The sequence below is a fragment of the Mobula birostris genome, chromosome 28 (genome assembly GCF_030028105.1).
Source record: "Mobula birostris isolate sMobBir1 chromosome 28, sMobBir1.hap1, whole genome shotgun sequence".
NCBI lineage: Eukaryota > Metazoa > Chordata > Chondrichthyes > Myliobatiformes > Myliobatidae > Mobula > Mobula birostris.
In genome coordinates, this window is record NC_092397.1 from 21,254,873 (window position 1) to 21,268,985 (window position 14,113).

The 14,113-nt window shown below is 49.5% G+C and overlaps 1 protein-coding gene across 1 annotated transcript in view; it reads right to left on the minus strand.

Annotated features, from left to right (window-relative positions):
* LOC140188818 (uncharacterized) overlaps window positions 1–14,113 on the minus strand; it is a 408,483-nt gene that overhangs the window by 336,298 nt on the left and 58,072 nt on the right. The window lies entirely within an intron of this gene.

Here is a 14,113-nt window from a genome sequence, read left to right on the forward strand (position 1 = left end):
GGGGGACAGAGTTTAATCTGGACAAGTGCGACGAGTTTACATTCCAATGTTGGAGGAACGTACACAGTAAATGACAGCACCCTTGGGAGCAGTGATATATCTTGATGTCTCTGTCCATATCATCCTGCAAGTGGTATTGAAAGCGAATGGAGATGTGTGGTAACCTTGTCTTCATCAGTCATGGTGTTGTGTACAAACCATAGGATGACATGTTACAGCTGTACAAACCCTTGGTTATGTCACGTTTCGAGCCGTGGGTGCAGTTCTGTTTGCTACATCACAGAAAGGACATGGGGACTGTGGAAAGGGTGCAGAAGAGATTTCCCAATGTGCTGTCTGGATTAGTATAGGGAAAGTTGGATAACACTTGGATTGTTTTATTTTATTTTATTTATAAACACAGAGCAAAATAAACCCTTCGAGCCACACTGCCCAACAAACCCTGGCAACCCAATTTAACCCTAATCTATTCACAAGATAGTTTACAATCACGAGTTAACCTTCCCGCTACATTGTTGGACTGTGGGAGTGGGAAGAAACAGGAGGATCTGAATAAAACTGACGCAATCCACAGGAAGAACATACAGAGACTCTTTAAAGAAGGTGCAGGGGCTGAATTCTGACTCTGATGCCCCGAGCTGTAACAGCGTCGTGCAAATTCCTACATGGTCATGGCACCCCAGAGTGCAGTCTCACCTGACACCAGTGTCAGCAGAGGTATCGTGGGCCGAATGAGCTTTTCCTAATCCTGTTTGCAGCTATAAGTAGTAGAGAGAACATGACATTTTATTGATGGGGAACAGAATACAAATGTTGGGAGCTTATGCTTCCCTTATAGAAACATTGAAACATAGACAACCTACAGCACAATACAGGACCTTCGGTGCACAATTCTGTGCCACACATGTACTTTAGAAATTACTTAGCATTACCCAAGCCCTCTAGTTTTCTGAGCTCCCTGAACCTATCCGAAAGTCTCTTAAAAGACATTATTGTAACCTCCCCCAACACCGTCACCGGCAGCCCATTCCATGCACTCACCACTCTCTGCGTAAAAAAAACATACCCCTGACATCTCCTCTGTACCTACTTCCAGGCACCTTAAAACTGTGCCCTCTCATGCTAGCCATTTCAGCCCTGGCAAACAGCCTCTGACTATTCACATGATCAATGTCTCTCATCATCTTATACACCATATATAGGGTGGGGGAGCCCATTTATACATTATTCAGGGAAGAATCTCAATGTGTTGGAATCAGTTCAAGGAATGTTCACTGGACCAATACTGGCAGTGAACTGGTTGTCTGATGAGGAAAGTCTGGGCTTGTGTTTTCTGTTCGTACTGTCTCCATGTGCTTATATGACCAGAAGATACAGGAGCAGAAGTAGGCCATTGAGTCTGCTCTGCCATTCAATCATGGGCTGATCCAATTCTTCCAGTCATCCCCACTCCCCTGCCTTCTCCTCAAACCCTTTTATGCCCTAGTTAATCAAGAACCTATCTATCTCTGCTTTAAATGCACCCAAAGACTTGGCCTCCACAGCCGCTCGTGGCACCAGATTCCGCAGCTTTACCACCCTCTGACTAAAGTAATTTCTCCGCATCTCCAGTCTTAATGGACAATCCTGAAGTCATGCCTCTTGTCCTGGACCCCACCTACCATGGGAAATAAGTTTTCCATATCTAATCTGTTCAGGCCTTTTAACATTCAGAATGTTTCTATGAGATCCCCATTCATTCTCCTGAACTCCAAGGAATACAGCCCAAGAGCTGCCAGATGTTCCTCATATGGTAAACCTTTCATTCCTGGAATCATACTCGTGAATATTTTCTGAACCCTCTCCAATGTCAGTATATTCTTTCTAAAATAAGGAGCCCAGAACTGCGCACAAGACTCTAAGTGTGGACTAACGAGTGCCTTATAGAGCATCAACATCACACCCCTGCTCTAATATTCTATACATCTAGAAATGAATGCAAAAATTGCATTTGCCTTCTTCACCACTAACTGAACCTGGAGGTTAACCTTTTGGGTATCATGCACAACGCATCGCAAGTCTCTTTGCATCTCTGCATTTTGAATCATCTCCCCATCTAAATAATAGTGTAACGTTCCGTTATATTGGCTCGTGAATGTCTAGGGGAAATCCCGCCCAGCACCTGCTTCAACAGTCCCTTCAGGGTCAATCGTCGCCCGAATCAATCACAAACATCAATCATCAGCCAGCACACCCAGTAAATTTTAACACATACACTTTATAGATATTACTAATTCTAGGGCATTAATATACATTTGATACAGAGAGGAAAGTAATGGGGAAAAAAAAGGCGCCAACACTTATCAAAGTCCAAGTTCTTCGCGCGCTACCGTTGAAGCTCAAATTCGACGTCAGACGACCACCCTAATTCCGCCGACCCACGGCTCGGGACCACCCGAAGTGATCGACCGGAGCCTCTCCGCACGTCCGCCGTCCTCCTCGTCTCTCCTCCCGACTCCCCGCCAAAACTCAGTCCACAGTCATATCATACAGCATGGCATCCGAAAACAAAACGATACATAACCACCCATTGGCTAATAGCACCCTCTTATCACCCTCTAAACCACAATAAGCTGCTAGCGCAAACTCTCTGCAGCGTTAAAACACAACAAAGCCGCATTCCACAGATTAACATAACAAAATCGCCATTTTAAATGTAACAAAAGAAAGACCCCGTACACTCTCCCCCCACCTCAAAAAGTCATGCCCTCATGACGTTAACAGAATTCACTAGTACTCCTTGTAAAACACAAAACCCAACCCAGATGCATAATGCAGTGACATAACTTTGCAGGGCAGTAGAGATCACACCCTGCTCTCCCGGCGCTATATAAGTGAGTCTTTCCGGGGGATGCCTACTCCTCTGAGACCTCAGGACTTCCTCTGCTGTCTCTCCCTGTTCAGACACCCCAGTTGACCCCTCGAGCCTATCTGACGGACCTTTCCCTTCACCGGGATCCCTCTGCCCCGGTGAGCCCTCTGGCTCGGGTTCTGCCTCCACCCTCTCCTCCCCCAATGCCGTCTGTAATACAGGCGGCTCTGCAACACCCTCCCTCGGTTCCCCTGACTCAGTGATGGAAGGGCCAAGAGTCTCTTCTTCTGGCACCGGGGAATCAGCGAACGGAAGCAGGTACCACATGTCCGACTCATCATCTTCCGATGACGTATCCCTTCTCGAGGTGGGGACCGGCCCCGTTTTCTTCGCAGCGGGCTCTTCCCGCGCCCCGCGCCCTCGCAGAGTCCTCGTACTAGGGGTAAACTCCCATTCGGGCTCTGGGTCCATCTTCACCTCTCGACCCAGAGGCAACAGATGGTTCCGATGGAGTACCTTGACAGGCCCCTGCCCGCCCTCAGGTCTCACCTGGTAAACTGGGAGATTCGGCATCTGACTCTCCACCACATATGGGGTGGCTGCCCAACGGTCCGCCAACTTGTGCTTACCCTGTAGTCCTAAATTCCGGATAAGGACTCGGTCTCCCGGCAATAGCTCGACGAACTTTACCTTCTGATCATACCTCCTTTTATTCCGCTGGTTCTGCTTGGTGGCTGCCGCCTCAGCCAACTCGTACGCCCTTTTCAACTCTCTCCTCATATCGGACACGTACTTCAGACATGGCTTCGAAGGTATTTCCCCCGCTTCAGTCCCAAAACACAGATCAATGGGCAACCTCGCTTCCCGTCCGAACATCAGATAGTAGGGCGAGTACCCCGTAGCATCATTGCGAGTACAATTGTAACAATGAACCAAATGGGCGATGTGCTGACTCCACTTACTCTTCCGTCCAATCTCCAAGGTGCCGAGCATGTCCAGCAGGGTCCGGTTAAAACTCTCGGGTTGAGGATCACCCTGCGGGTGATAGGGGGTGGTTCTGGACTTTTCAACCCCAAGCATATCCAGCAATTCATGGATAAGCCTGCTCTCGAAGTCCCGTCCCTGATCACTGTGGATCCGCCGGGGAAGGCTATAATGAACAAAGTACTTCTCCCACAACACCTTCGCCACCGTAATCGCTTTCTGATCCTTAGTAGGAAAAGCCTGCGCATATCTAGTGTAGTGATCCGTGAGGACCAAAACATTCGCGGTATTGCTGGTGTCCGGCTCAATAGACAGGAAATCCATACACACCAGGTCCATGGGTCCTGCACTCTGCAAGTGGGATAACGGAACCGCCTGCGCAGGCAAGGTCTTCCTCCTGACGCAACGGCTACAGGTCTTACAGTATTCTTCCACCTCCCCCCTCATCCGGGGCCAGTAAAACCGGTCCTTGACTAATCCATAGGTCTTCTCTACCCCCAAGTGCCCGGAATCATCATGTAGAGCCTGAAGCACAACCTTTCGATACTTCTCAGGCATGACCAGCTGCCAGCGCCGGGGGTGGTCCGGAGGCGACGTGACTCGGTACAGGACGTGGTTCTTCAGCTTCAACCGGGGCCACTCCTTCAGTAGTAGAGGAACAGAGGCATGTTTCGCCTTCTCCACATGCCCCATATTACCCTGGCTAACCGCGTACCAGATAGTGCCAAGGCTTGGGTCATCACGCTGAGCCGCCTTTACTTCCTGGGGACTCAACTCCGGCAGCTGCCTGTTCCTCAGAGCAGTCACATTACAGTAAACAGTGGGTAACGCGTCATCGTCAGCCCCCAGTTGATCTACTGCCCGATCCGTTCCCATCTGTGCTCCTACTTCCCCGTCGCTCCCAACTTGACACATGGCCTTTACTCCCTGGGCAGGGACACTCTTCCACTCCTCGGCCGTGCCCGACTCGTCGTGCGCCCGACGAGACAGGGCATCTGCATCGATGTTCCGACTCCCCGGCCGGTACTTCAGGCTGAACTCATAGGCAGACAAGGCTGCTAACCACCGGTGCCCAGTAGCGTCCAGCCTCGCCGAGGTCAGGATATAAGTGAGGGGGTTGTTATCAGTTCTCACCTCAAACTGGGCCCCGTATAGGTAGTCACTCAACTTGTCCACCACCGCCCATTTCAACGCCAAGAACTCCAGCTTGTGTAGTTTCTCTCAGATGGCGACAAGCTCCGACTGACAAACGCCACTGGCCTCAATCCGTTTCCCTGTTCCTGGTACAGAACAGCCCCCAGACCGTCGTGACTGGCATCAGTGTGTAGAACATACGGCTTCCGGGGATCAGCAAAAGCCAACACTGGGGCCTGTGTCAGCGCCCTTTTTAGAGATTGGAACGCCTCCTCACATTGAGCATCCCACCTCACTCCAAAAGGCTCCCCCGGGTTCAAGTATCCTCCTACCTCCGACCCTCGGTCTCCCTTCCTCCTCCTCCCCACAGGTGGATAGCCACACAGCAGCTGGTTCAATGGATGACTCATTTTCGCATATCCTTTCACGAACCGCCGGTAATATCCGCAAAACCCCGAAAACGAGCGTAAGGTGCTCACCTTCTGAGGTCTCGGCCAGGTGGTGACTGCGGCTATCTTACCCGGATCGGTGGCCACTCCATTTCGCGAGATTATGTGTCCGACATAGCTGACCGACGTCTTACAGAACTGGCATTTATCCAGGGAAAGTTTTAACCCTTCCTCTTTCAGCCGACTCAGCACCTTCAGCAGCCGCTCCTCATGTCCCTCCAACGTAGATCCAAACACTATCAGGTCGTCCAGGTACACCAATACCTCCAGCAGGTTCATGTCCGCCACTGTCCGCTCCATGAGCCGCTGAAAGGTGGCTGGGGCCCCCGAGATACCTTGGGGCATTCGTTCGAACTGGAAAAACCCCAGGGGACAGATAAAGGCTGTCTTCTCCTTATCAGTCTCGCTCATCGGAATCTGGTAATACCCACTCCGCAAATCCAATACACTGAACCACTGTGCACCACTCAGACAGGCCAATGCATCTTCCACCCTCGGGACCGTATATTGGTAGGGAACAATGCGGCGGTTCAGGGTCCCATGGTCCACGCACATGCGTACCTTCCCATTTTTCTTCCTTGCCACCACTATGGGGGACGCATATGGGCTTCGGGACTCCGCAATAATTCCTGCATCTTTCAACTGCCGCAAGTGCTGCCGCACATCCTTCACATCTGCTGGGGCCAACCGCCGCGACCTCTCCCTAAACGGGGTGTCATTTGTTACCCGAATGGTGTGCCGAGTGCTCTTGGAAAACCCTACATCAAACTCCCCCTGAGAAAACACATCCCCTAACTTCAGCATCTTCTCCACCAGCCTGCTTTTACACGCCAGCGGTACAGAGGAGTTTTCAAAATTAAAGGCCTCCTCGGTCAGCCGCCCCCGGTTTCCCAATAGTTCTCTTCCAGTGGGCTTCACGGGGGCGCTGGACATCACCGTCACCGGGAACAAGTGCGCGAGGGGCATCCCGCGCTTAAAGGTGATCTCCCTCTCCGTTATGTTCCGTATCATCACCCCCATCCGTCGTGCCTGTACAGCTGAGGGCCTCTGCAATTCAGGTCTCACCAGCGCCCCAGCCGGGAACCGGGACTCCCTTTCCAGGTCGTCGGGGGCGTCTACTAGCAGGGCCTCTCCCGGCGGCAATCCGGGGAATCTGGGGGTTCCCATCACTAATGCCGCCTCCCCTGGCTGTATCACCTTAGGCCTCGCCTGAGTGCACCACACCGTCCCTCGTTTGCACTCCGGGTCCAGCCCCTGGGGGTCACTCACTCCTTCGTACACTGCTCGGAACACGGGGTGTATCGAGAGGGTCTCCAAAAAGTTCTCCCCCACCTTCTTCTTACAGGCTCCCAAGAGCCGTCGCACCAGAGGGGAGTTAGTCCCCACCAACAGGGCAGCACCACCGGTCTCCACCGGGTCCGGACAAACCAACACCAGCGTCTCAAAGGCTTCCGATACTCCCACATCTCCCTCTGAAAATTCCAATCTCACTGACAAGTATCCATCGTACGGGTAATCACCATCATTTATGCCCCAAATCTCCAATGCGTTAAACGGAGTTACTGCCAAATGCTTCAGATATTTGTTGTAGAACGACCGGTACAGTAAGGTAACCTGCGACCCGGTGTCAAGGATGGCTTTCGCAAAGATTCCCTCTTTCCGTAGGGACACGCTGGAACGGGGCCCCACCAGTCCATCAGGAATTTGGGCTTGTTCGTTCCGGGGTTCCATAGAGGTTTTCTCGGAACGTGTTCCTCCCGAGACTCCAGTCCGTTCCCTCACTGAGCCTCTCTTAAGTTTCCCGACACCTCTCCCTTCTTGGTGGCCTGGGGGCCCTCCCCCCTCGGCGCATCTCGTCTCTCACAATCCTTCCGCAAGTAGCCAGCTTCCCCACAGTGGTAGCACGCCCCCGGCCACTCACATTCCCGGCGGAAATGCCCCTCTCTCCCACAGTTATAGCACCCACTACTCGCCGCCTCTCTCCTCCCGATACGGGCCCCCGAGAACCCCTTGGATTTCTCTGGTCTCACCCCGCCTACCACCTCCTGAACCGCTGAAGACCGTCCCTGAGGGTCCGAGCCCCCTGGTCGGCCCAAAGCACACTCCTCGGCCCGTACCTCTCGGATCAGCCGTCCGAATGATGGAGGGGAGCTCTGCTTAAATGACTGCCGTACACTCCAAGCCACCCTGTCATCCTCCCGGGAACCGCTACATATCTGGCTCATCCTTAACTCCGCCACATCGTCCTCCCTCACTATACCTCGTCGCAGCAACCCCGTAAGCTTTCCTTCCAGCCTGAAAGCATAGTCGGAGAGCTTTTCCCCTCTTCTCTGCCCCATCCGTTGAAACTCTGCTAAATGCCGCCAGGGATCCCCTGACAGTCCAAACACTTCCTCCAAAGCGTCTAAACACTCCGATAGGGAAGCCAAGGGGCGTGCCGCTCTCAGATCGCGGACCACCCGGGCCGCCCCGCCCCTTAAGCTTTCCACCAATCGCTGTCTCTTTTCCTCATCCGAAACTGGCCACACCTCTAACAATTGGGATGTATCTTCAACCCAGGTCTCATAGTCATCCTCGCCTTCCGGGGTGGGCTTGGCTCCCAAGAAAATTCTCAGCTTCGGGCGGGGCCCCTCAACCCTTCTTGCCAGGGAGGTAATGGCAGCCGTTAACTCGGCAATCTCCTCAAGCCCATGGGGGCGAGGCCTGGCCAAACCTTCCCACTCCACACCTCTACCGCTTACTACGGGCACCCGGCCGGGGGCCTCATCTAGCTCCTCCTCCTCCGGCACCTCCTCACTTGCGTCCTCTGGGAGGGTGTGGAGACCCCACGGCCCCGCCTCCCCCTGGACCTGGACTGTTGCTGGTAATTCTAAAGTCATGACGTCGGCACTCGCCCGCACCAACATCCAGCTAGCCTCCAGTTCTTTCCCACCCCTCCTAGCTACAAGTTCTACCTGCCCGATACCTTTAATCAAACTCAACCCTCGCACCAGTACCTCTGCCGGAATGCGATAATCGACCCCGCTTACCACACACGCATGATTCACCGGTACCTCCTCCATTTCACACCAACTTACAATCTTATCTTGCTCCATCTTCACACCACTTACCGCAACCACAAGTACAACTTTCCCGAAAAAAATCCAAATCCCTGACGGTTGCCCCCACTTGTAACGTTCCGTTATTTTGGCTCGTGTATGTCTAGGGGAAATCCCGCCCAGCACCTGCTTCAGCAGTCCCCTCAGGGTCAATCGTCGCCCGAATCAATCACAAACATCAATCATCAGCCAGCACACCCAGTAAATTTTAACACATACACTTTATAGATATTACTAATACTAGGGCATTAATATACATTTGATACAGAGAGGAAAGTAACGGGGAAAAAAAGGCGCCAACACTTATCAAAGTCCAAGTTCTTCGCGCGCTACCGTTGAAGCTCAAATTCGACGTCAGACGACCACCCTAATTCCGCCGACCCACGGCTCGGGACCACCCGAAGTGATCGACCGGAGCCTCTCCGCACGTCCGCCGTCCTCCTCGTCTCTCCTCCCGACTCCCCGCCAAAACTCAGTCCACAGTCATATCATACAGCATGGCATCCGAAAACAAAACGATACATAACCACCCATTGGCTAATAGAACCTGGTTATCTCATTTAAAGTAAAACAAACTGTTAGCGCAAACTCTCTGCAGCGTTAAAACACAACGAAGCCGCATTCCACAGATTAACATAACAAAATCGCCATTTTAAATGTAACAAAAGAAAGACCCCGTACAATAGTCTGCCCATTTATTTATTTTACCAAAGCGCATGACCATACACTTTGCAACATTGTATTTCATTTGCCACTTCTTTGTCCATTCCCCTAAACTATCTAAGTCTCTCTGTAGGCTCTCTGTTTTCTCAACACTACATGCTTCTCCAGCTATCTTTGTAGCATCGGCAAATGTTGCCACAAATACATTAATCCCACAGTCCAAATAATTGACATACCTCATAAAAAGCAGCGGTCCCAACATTGACCCCTGTGAACTCTACTGGTAACCGGCAGCCAGCCAGAAAACGATCCCTTTATTCCCACTCTCTGTTTTCTGCCGATAAGCCGGTGCTCCACCCATTGGCAACTAGAACCAGGGACCAGTATTTCATGACTTGAGCAAAAGATCAGAGGATTCTTTTCTGAATCTTAATGCACCCTCAGACATTGGAATTGATTAACTGACAGGTTTTTTGGATCATATCCTTGTATGCTTTTAAGGGAAAGAGAGGGGGATAGTTTATAAAGAGGGGGTGAAATGTTCCTGTGGGCAGACAGGAACATGGAGTTTAATGTTGAAACAGGACAGCCGTGACCTTATTAAATGACAGAGCAGGTGGGAGTTGCTGAGTGGGGACTCCTGCTCATCATTTGGATGTGGGTGTGAGCCTGTGGTGTGCTGACCAGGACTGTACACAGAGCTCCAGCTGTGATCCCGCTTGTGTTTATACAATTCCACCAGAGCTCCCTCCCCTGCCATTCTGTACCTTCAGCCAACAAAAGCAAGCCTCTCATCCACCTTTTAAACCCATCGAATGCTCCGTCCTTCTAACCTGAGGAATCATTCCACATGCTCTCCCTCTGACCCTCTATTCTTTTCCAGATTCCACAATGTACCGTCTGTCTCCTGGCCTTGTTTGGGCTCCCCATCTGCATCACCTCACCTCACAGATTAAATTCCACCTGCCTATCTGTCCAGTCCACTGATACCTTCCTGTAGTCCTCAGCTTTCCCCCGCACTTTCACCCACATGGCCAACTACACTGGACAACAAATATTTTGCTTCCTGATTACTTTTAGGTACGTATATCTTATGAATTTGGACTGCTGATATTGAAAATCACTATGCAATGTCCCTATCACACACCATCTCTTTGAAATTGCCTATATTTTTATATTTCAATTCATAATCCAAGTCAGATTATTTGATGCTAAGATTAAGGGAGGCATTTGTGCTGGTCCACAAATCAAGCAGGCCAGCAATAACAGGCAATTCAAAGAACTTCTATTGGGACCAGAGAAAATCGCATGGAATGCATTCAAGGAAGTTGTTGAAAATGTTCAATATTTTCCCAGGGACCAGGGAAATATTGACCAGCTGTGTTTCACTGTAACTGTTGTACTGGAAATGTGTGTCTGGGTCCTGGGCTCAGTGTGGGACTGAATGTCTCTGCTGTCTGAGACTGTGGAACGAATGAGCTGTCAGTATCTCTGTGCTCAGTAACACACCTTGTGTGTGAGAGATGGAGCCACTGCTCTGTTCGTTGAGCCTTGGCAAGAGGGAACATTGATGTACATTGAAGTCTTTCCTGCAGGTAGGAGAAGGAAAGTGAAAGAGGTAAAAGGCAGACACGGTGTGAAGCGACTGGTGCAGCCAGTGCCAGTGTGTGAGGCCACTCACAAGCTGCAGCTCTCAGCTTCTTCTGAGCAGCAGATGGAGGAGGCTCCAAACCAAGGAAGAGACGGACAAACCCCACCACTTCCCGGTATGGATCCGGGAGTGGAACAGAGGGATGGACACAACATTCATTTCCCATGGGATTCACCACTCGGAACACTCACTGTCCAGCAACAACAGACATTGGGAAGTGGGCTAATGGGAAACTGTCTTCCCATGGTCAGGGGAAAGGAAGCAGCAATTATAGTCAGCAGCAACTTCTTCCCACTCCGCCACACTCGCCATGGCCCAATCCCAGCGCAGGAATTAATTCTCACTCCACACTCAAGCTACAGGACCTAGGCCTCTGCAACTGGATCTATGACTTCCTAACCGGAATACCACAATCTGTGCGGATTGGAATAACATTTCCACCTCACTGACAATTAACACTGACACTCCACAGGGCTGTGTCCTTATCTCACTGCTCCACTGTCTCTACACCCAGAACTGTGTGACTAGGCATCACTCAAACAACATTTATAAATTTGCTGATGATACAACCACTGTTTGCAGAATTTCAGATGGTGACAATAAATCATAAATTAGGGTGAACTACCAGTTAGTGGAGTGTTGCTGCAGCAACAATCTTGCACTCAACGTCAGCAAGATCAAAACGCTGATTGTGGACTTCAGGAAAGGTGAGATGAAGGAACACAAACCAATCCTCATCAAGGAATCAGAAGTGGAGAGAGTGGACAATTGCAAGTTCCTGGTTGTCAGCATCTCTGAGGATCTGACCCGGATGCAACATATGATGCAGTTATGAAGAAGGCAAGACAGCGGCTATATTTCATTAGGAGTTGGAGGAGATTTGGTTTGTCAAATACACTAAAAAAACTTCCAGAAACGTAGAGTGGAGATCATTCTGACTGGTTGCATCTCCATCTGGTATGGGGGGGCGGGGGGGGGGCTTCTGAACGAGATCAAAATAAATAGCAAAAACTTGTAAAACTGGTCAACTCTACCATGGGTCCAGGCTCGGTAGTACACAACATCTTCAAGGAGCGGTGCCTCAGGAAGGCACCGATCATCATTGAGAATCGCCACCACCCAGGACATGCCCTTTTCACACTGTTACCATCAGGAAGGAGGGAGAGAATGCTGAAGGCACACACTCGGTGATTCAGGAACAGTTTCTTCCCCTCTGACACCCAAATTCTGAATTCTCAATGGGCATTGAACCCAAGAGCACTACCTAACTACTTTTTGCTTTTAATTTATGTTTTAATTCTTGTTTAACTACATATTTTAACTTAATGTAAACTTAATGTAACTCAGTTTTTTCTCTATATTTATTTATCATGGATGTCATTGTACTGTTGCTGTAAAGTAAACAAATGTCACGACGTATGCTGGTAATATTAAATCTGATTCTGATTAAGTTGCTAATTGAGTCTGCCTCGTCCTCTCCAGCAACAACCTCCATTGCCCTCACTCCAGAATCGATACCATTCGCTCAGCAACACACGCACAATTCTGGAGGAACTCAGCAGGCCGGGCAGCATTAATGTAAAAGAGTACATCTTTGGCATCTTAAGCCAAGATCCTATGCTTATGAGTAAAAATAAAACACATATACTGATTTAGAATAGTCCAAACACCATTCTCCCATTGTTGATAATGCTGTTTGTCCAAGACCTTCCCACATAGGAACTATTACAACCCCTTTTCCACAGAGCCCCATCATCAGCATAGAAAGCCAAACTAAACTCAGGCCCAAGACCATTAAAAAGTAGAATTAACTATCAGATTAAACAATATTAAACTGATAACATTATACTGGGGAGGGAGGCACATTATCTTCTGCAAACTCTGATGACCCACCCTCACTGAAAATGATCCCCCTAAAAAATGATACCCATTTGCAAAACCAACACCAACACCAAGCTTAATGAGTGTAATAAAAATCCTCTCCCTCCATTGCATGTCATAAAACGATTTCAATGTCCAAAAGCACTGCAACTATCGATTCTTTCAGTGTAAAAGGATTTCCAGATATCATTCCCAGTAGTACAAGGGCGTCATAGATCTCCCTTTGCGAAACCCACATCGGTAGTGACGAAGTAATTCTCTCTTATCCAAAACAATCATCAGCCTAATTACTATCATTTTCACCATTATTTTACACAACGAGGAAGTGAGACAACAGGCCTGTAGAAACTGGACAGCACCGGATCCCACCCAGGTTTTACAACAGGCTTCACCACAGACCTTTTCCAGTCTCCTGGGAACATTCTTTGCTTCCAGATCTTCTTATAAAACTCAAGCAACTTCTTTTAGACTGCCTCAGGCAGATACTGGAGTACAGTATATGATAGTTTCCCATATCCTGTCCTGGTCTATAGTACATGCCTTACTGGTGGCAAATTTCCATTCAGCCAACGTAAAGTCATCCATGGCAATCTCAAATGCCTCTTGTTTCTCATAAATCTCCCCACTGTCCACCAAGAGGCTCTCTCTTCTCTTAAAACACTCATCCCCTATATTGTCTAGACTATGTGTGTTTGCAAACGTGTTTCTCAAACACTTTGCCTTTTCGTTGTCCTTTGCATCAAATGTCCGTTCTCCACTAATACTGGAATCTAGTTATAACCTCTGACACCATTCATTTTCTTCAGCATTCTCCACACCACCGTCAGAGGATCATGGGACGGGAGGCCTTGGGAGAAAGAAAGAGGGAGGGGGATTCCCAGAGGATAGGCAAGGAGTATAGTGAGAGGGACAGAAGGAGAAAAAGAGAGAAAGATATATATAATAATAATAATAATAATAATAATAATAATAATTAATAAATAAATAAATAAATAAATAACGGATGGGTGGCCCCATGATCCTCTCATATCCCTTTTGCTAGTCAACTGTCCAGCTCTTGGCTTCATCCCTCCCCCTCCTGTCTTCTCCTATAATTTTGGGTCTCCCCACCCCCCCCGCCACTTTCAAACCTCTTACCATCTCTTCTTTCAGTTAGTCCTGACAAACGGGCTCAGCCCGAAAGGTCGAGTGTACCTCTTCCTATACATGCTGCCTGACCTGCTGCGTTCAGCAGTAATTTATTATGTGGGTTGTATAACTCCGGTCTGTTGGGGATGGCGACATTAATTTACCAGAATAAAACTTGCAGCAGAGTGAGGAATGATCCGACAGAAAGCAGCTCGGGGACTGGTCGAATCACATGGAACTATGGGAGACGCCTCACTACTCGGATGCTTTGCCA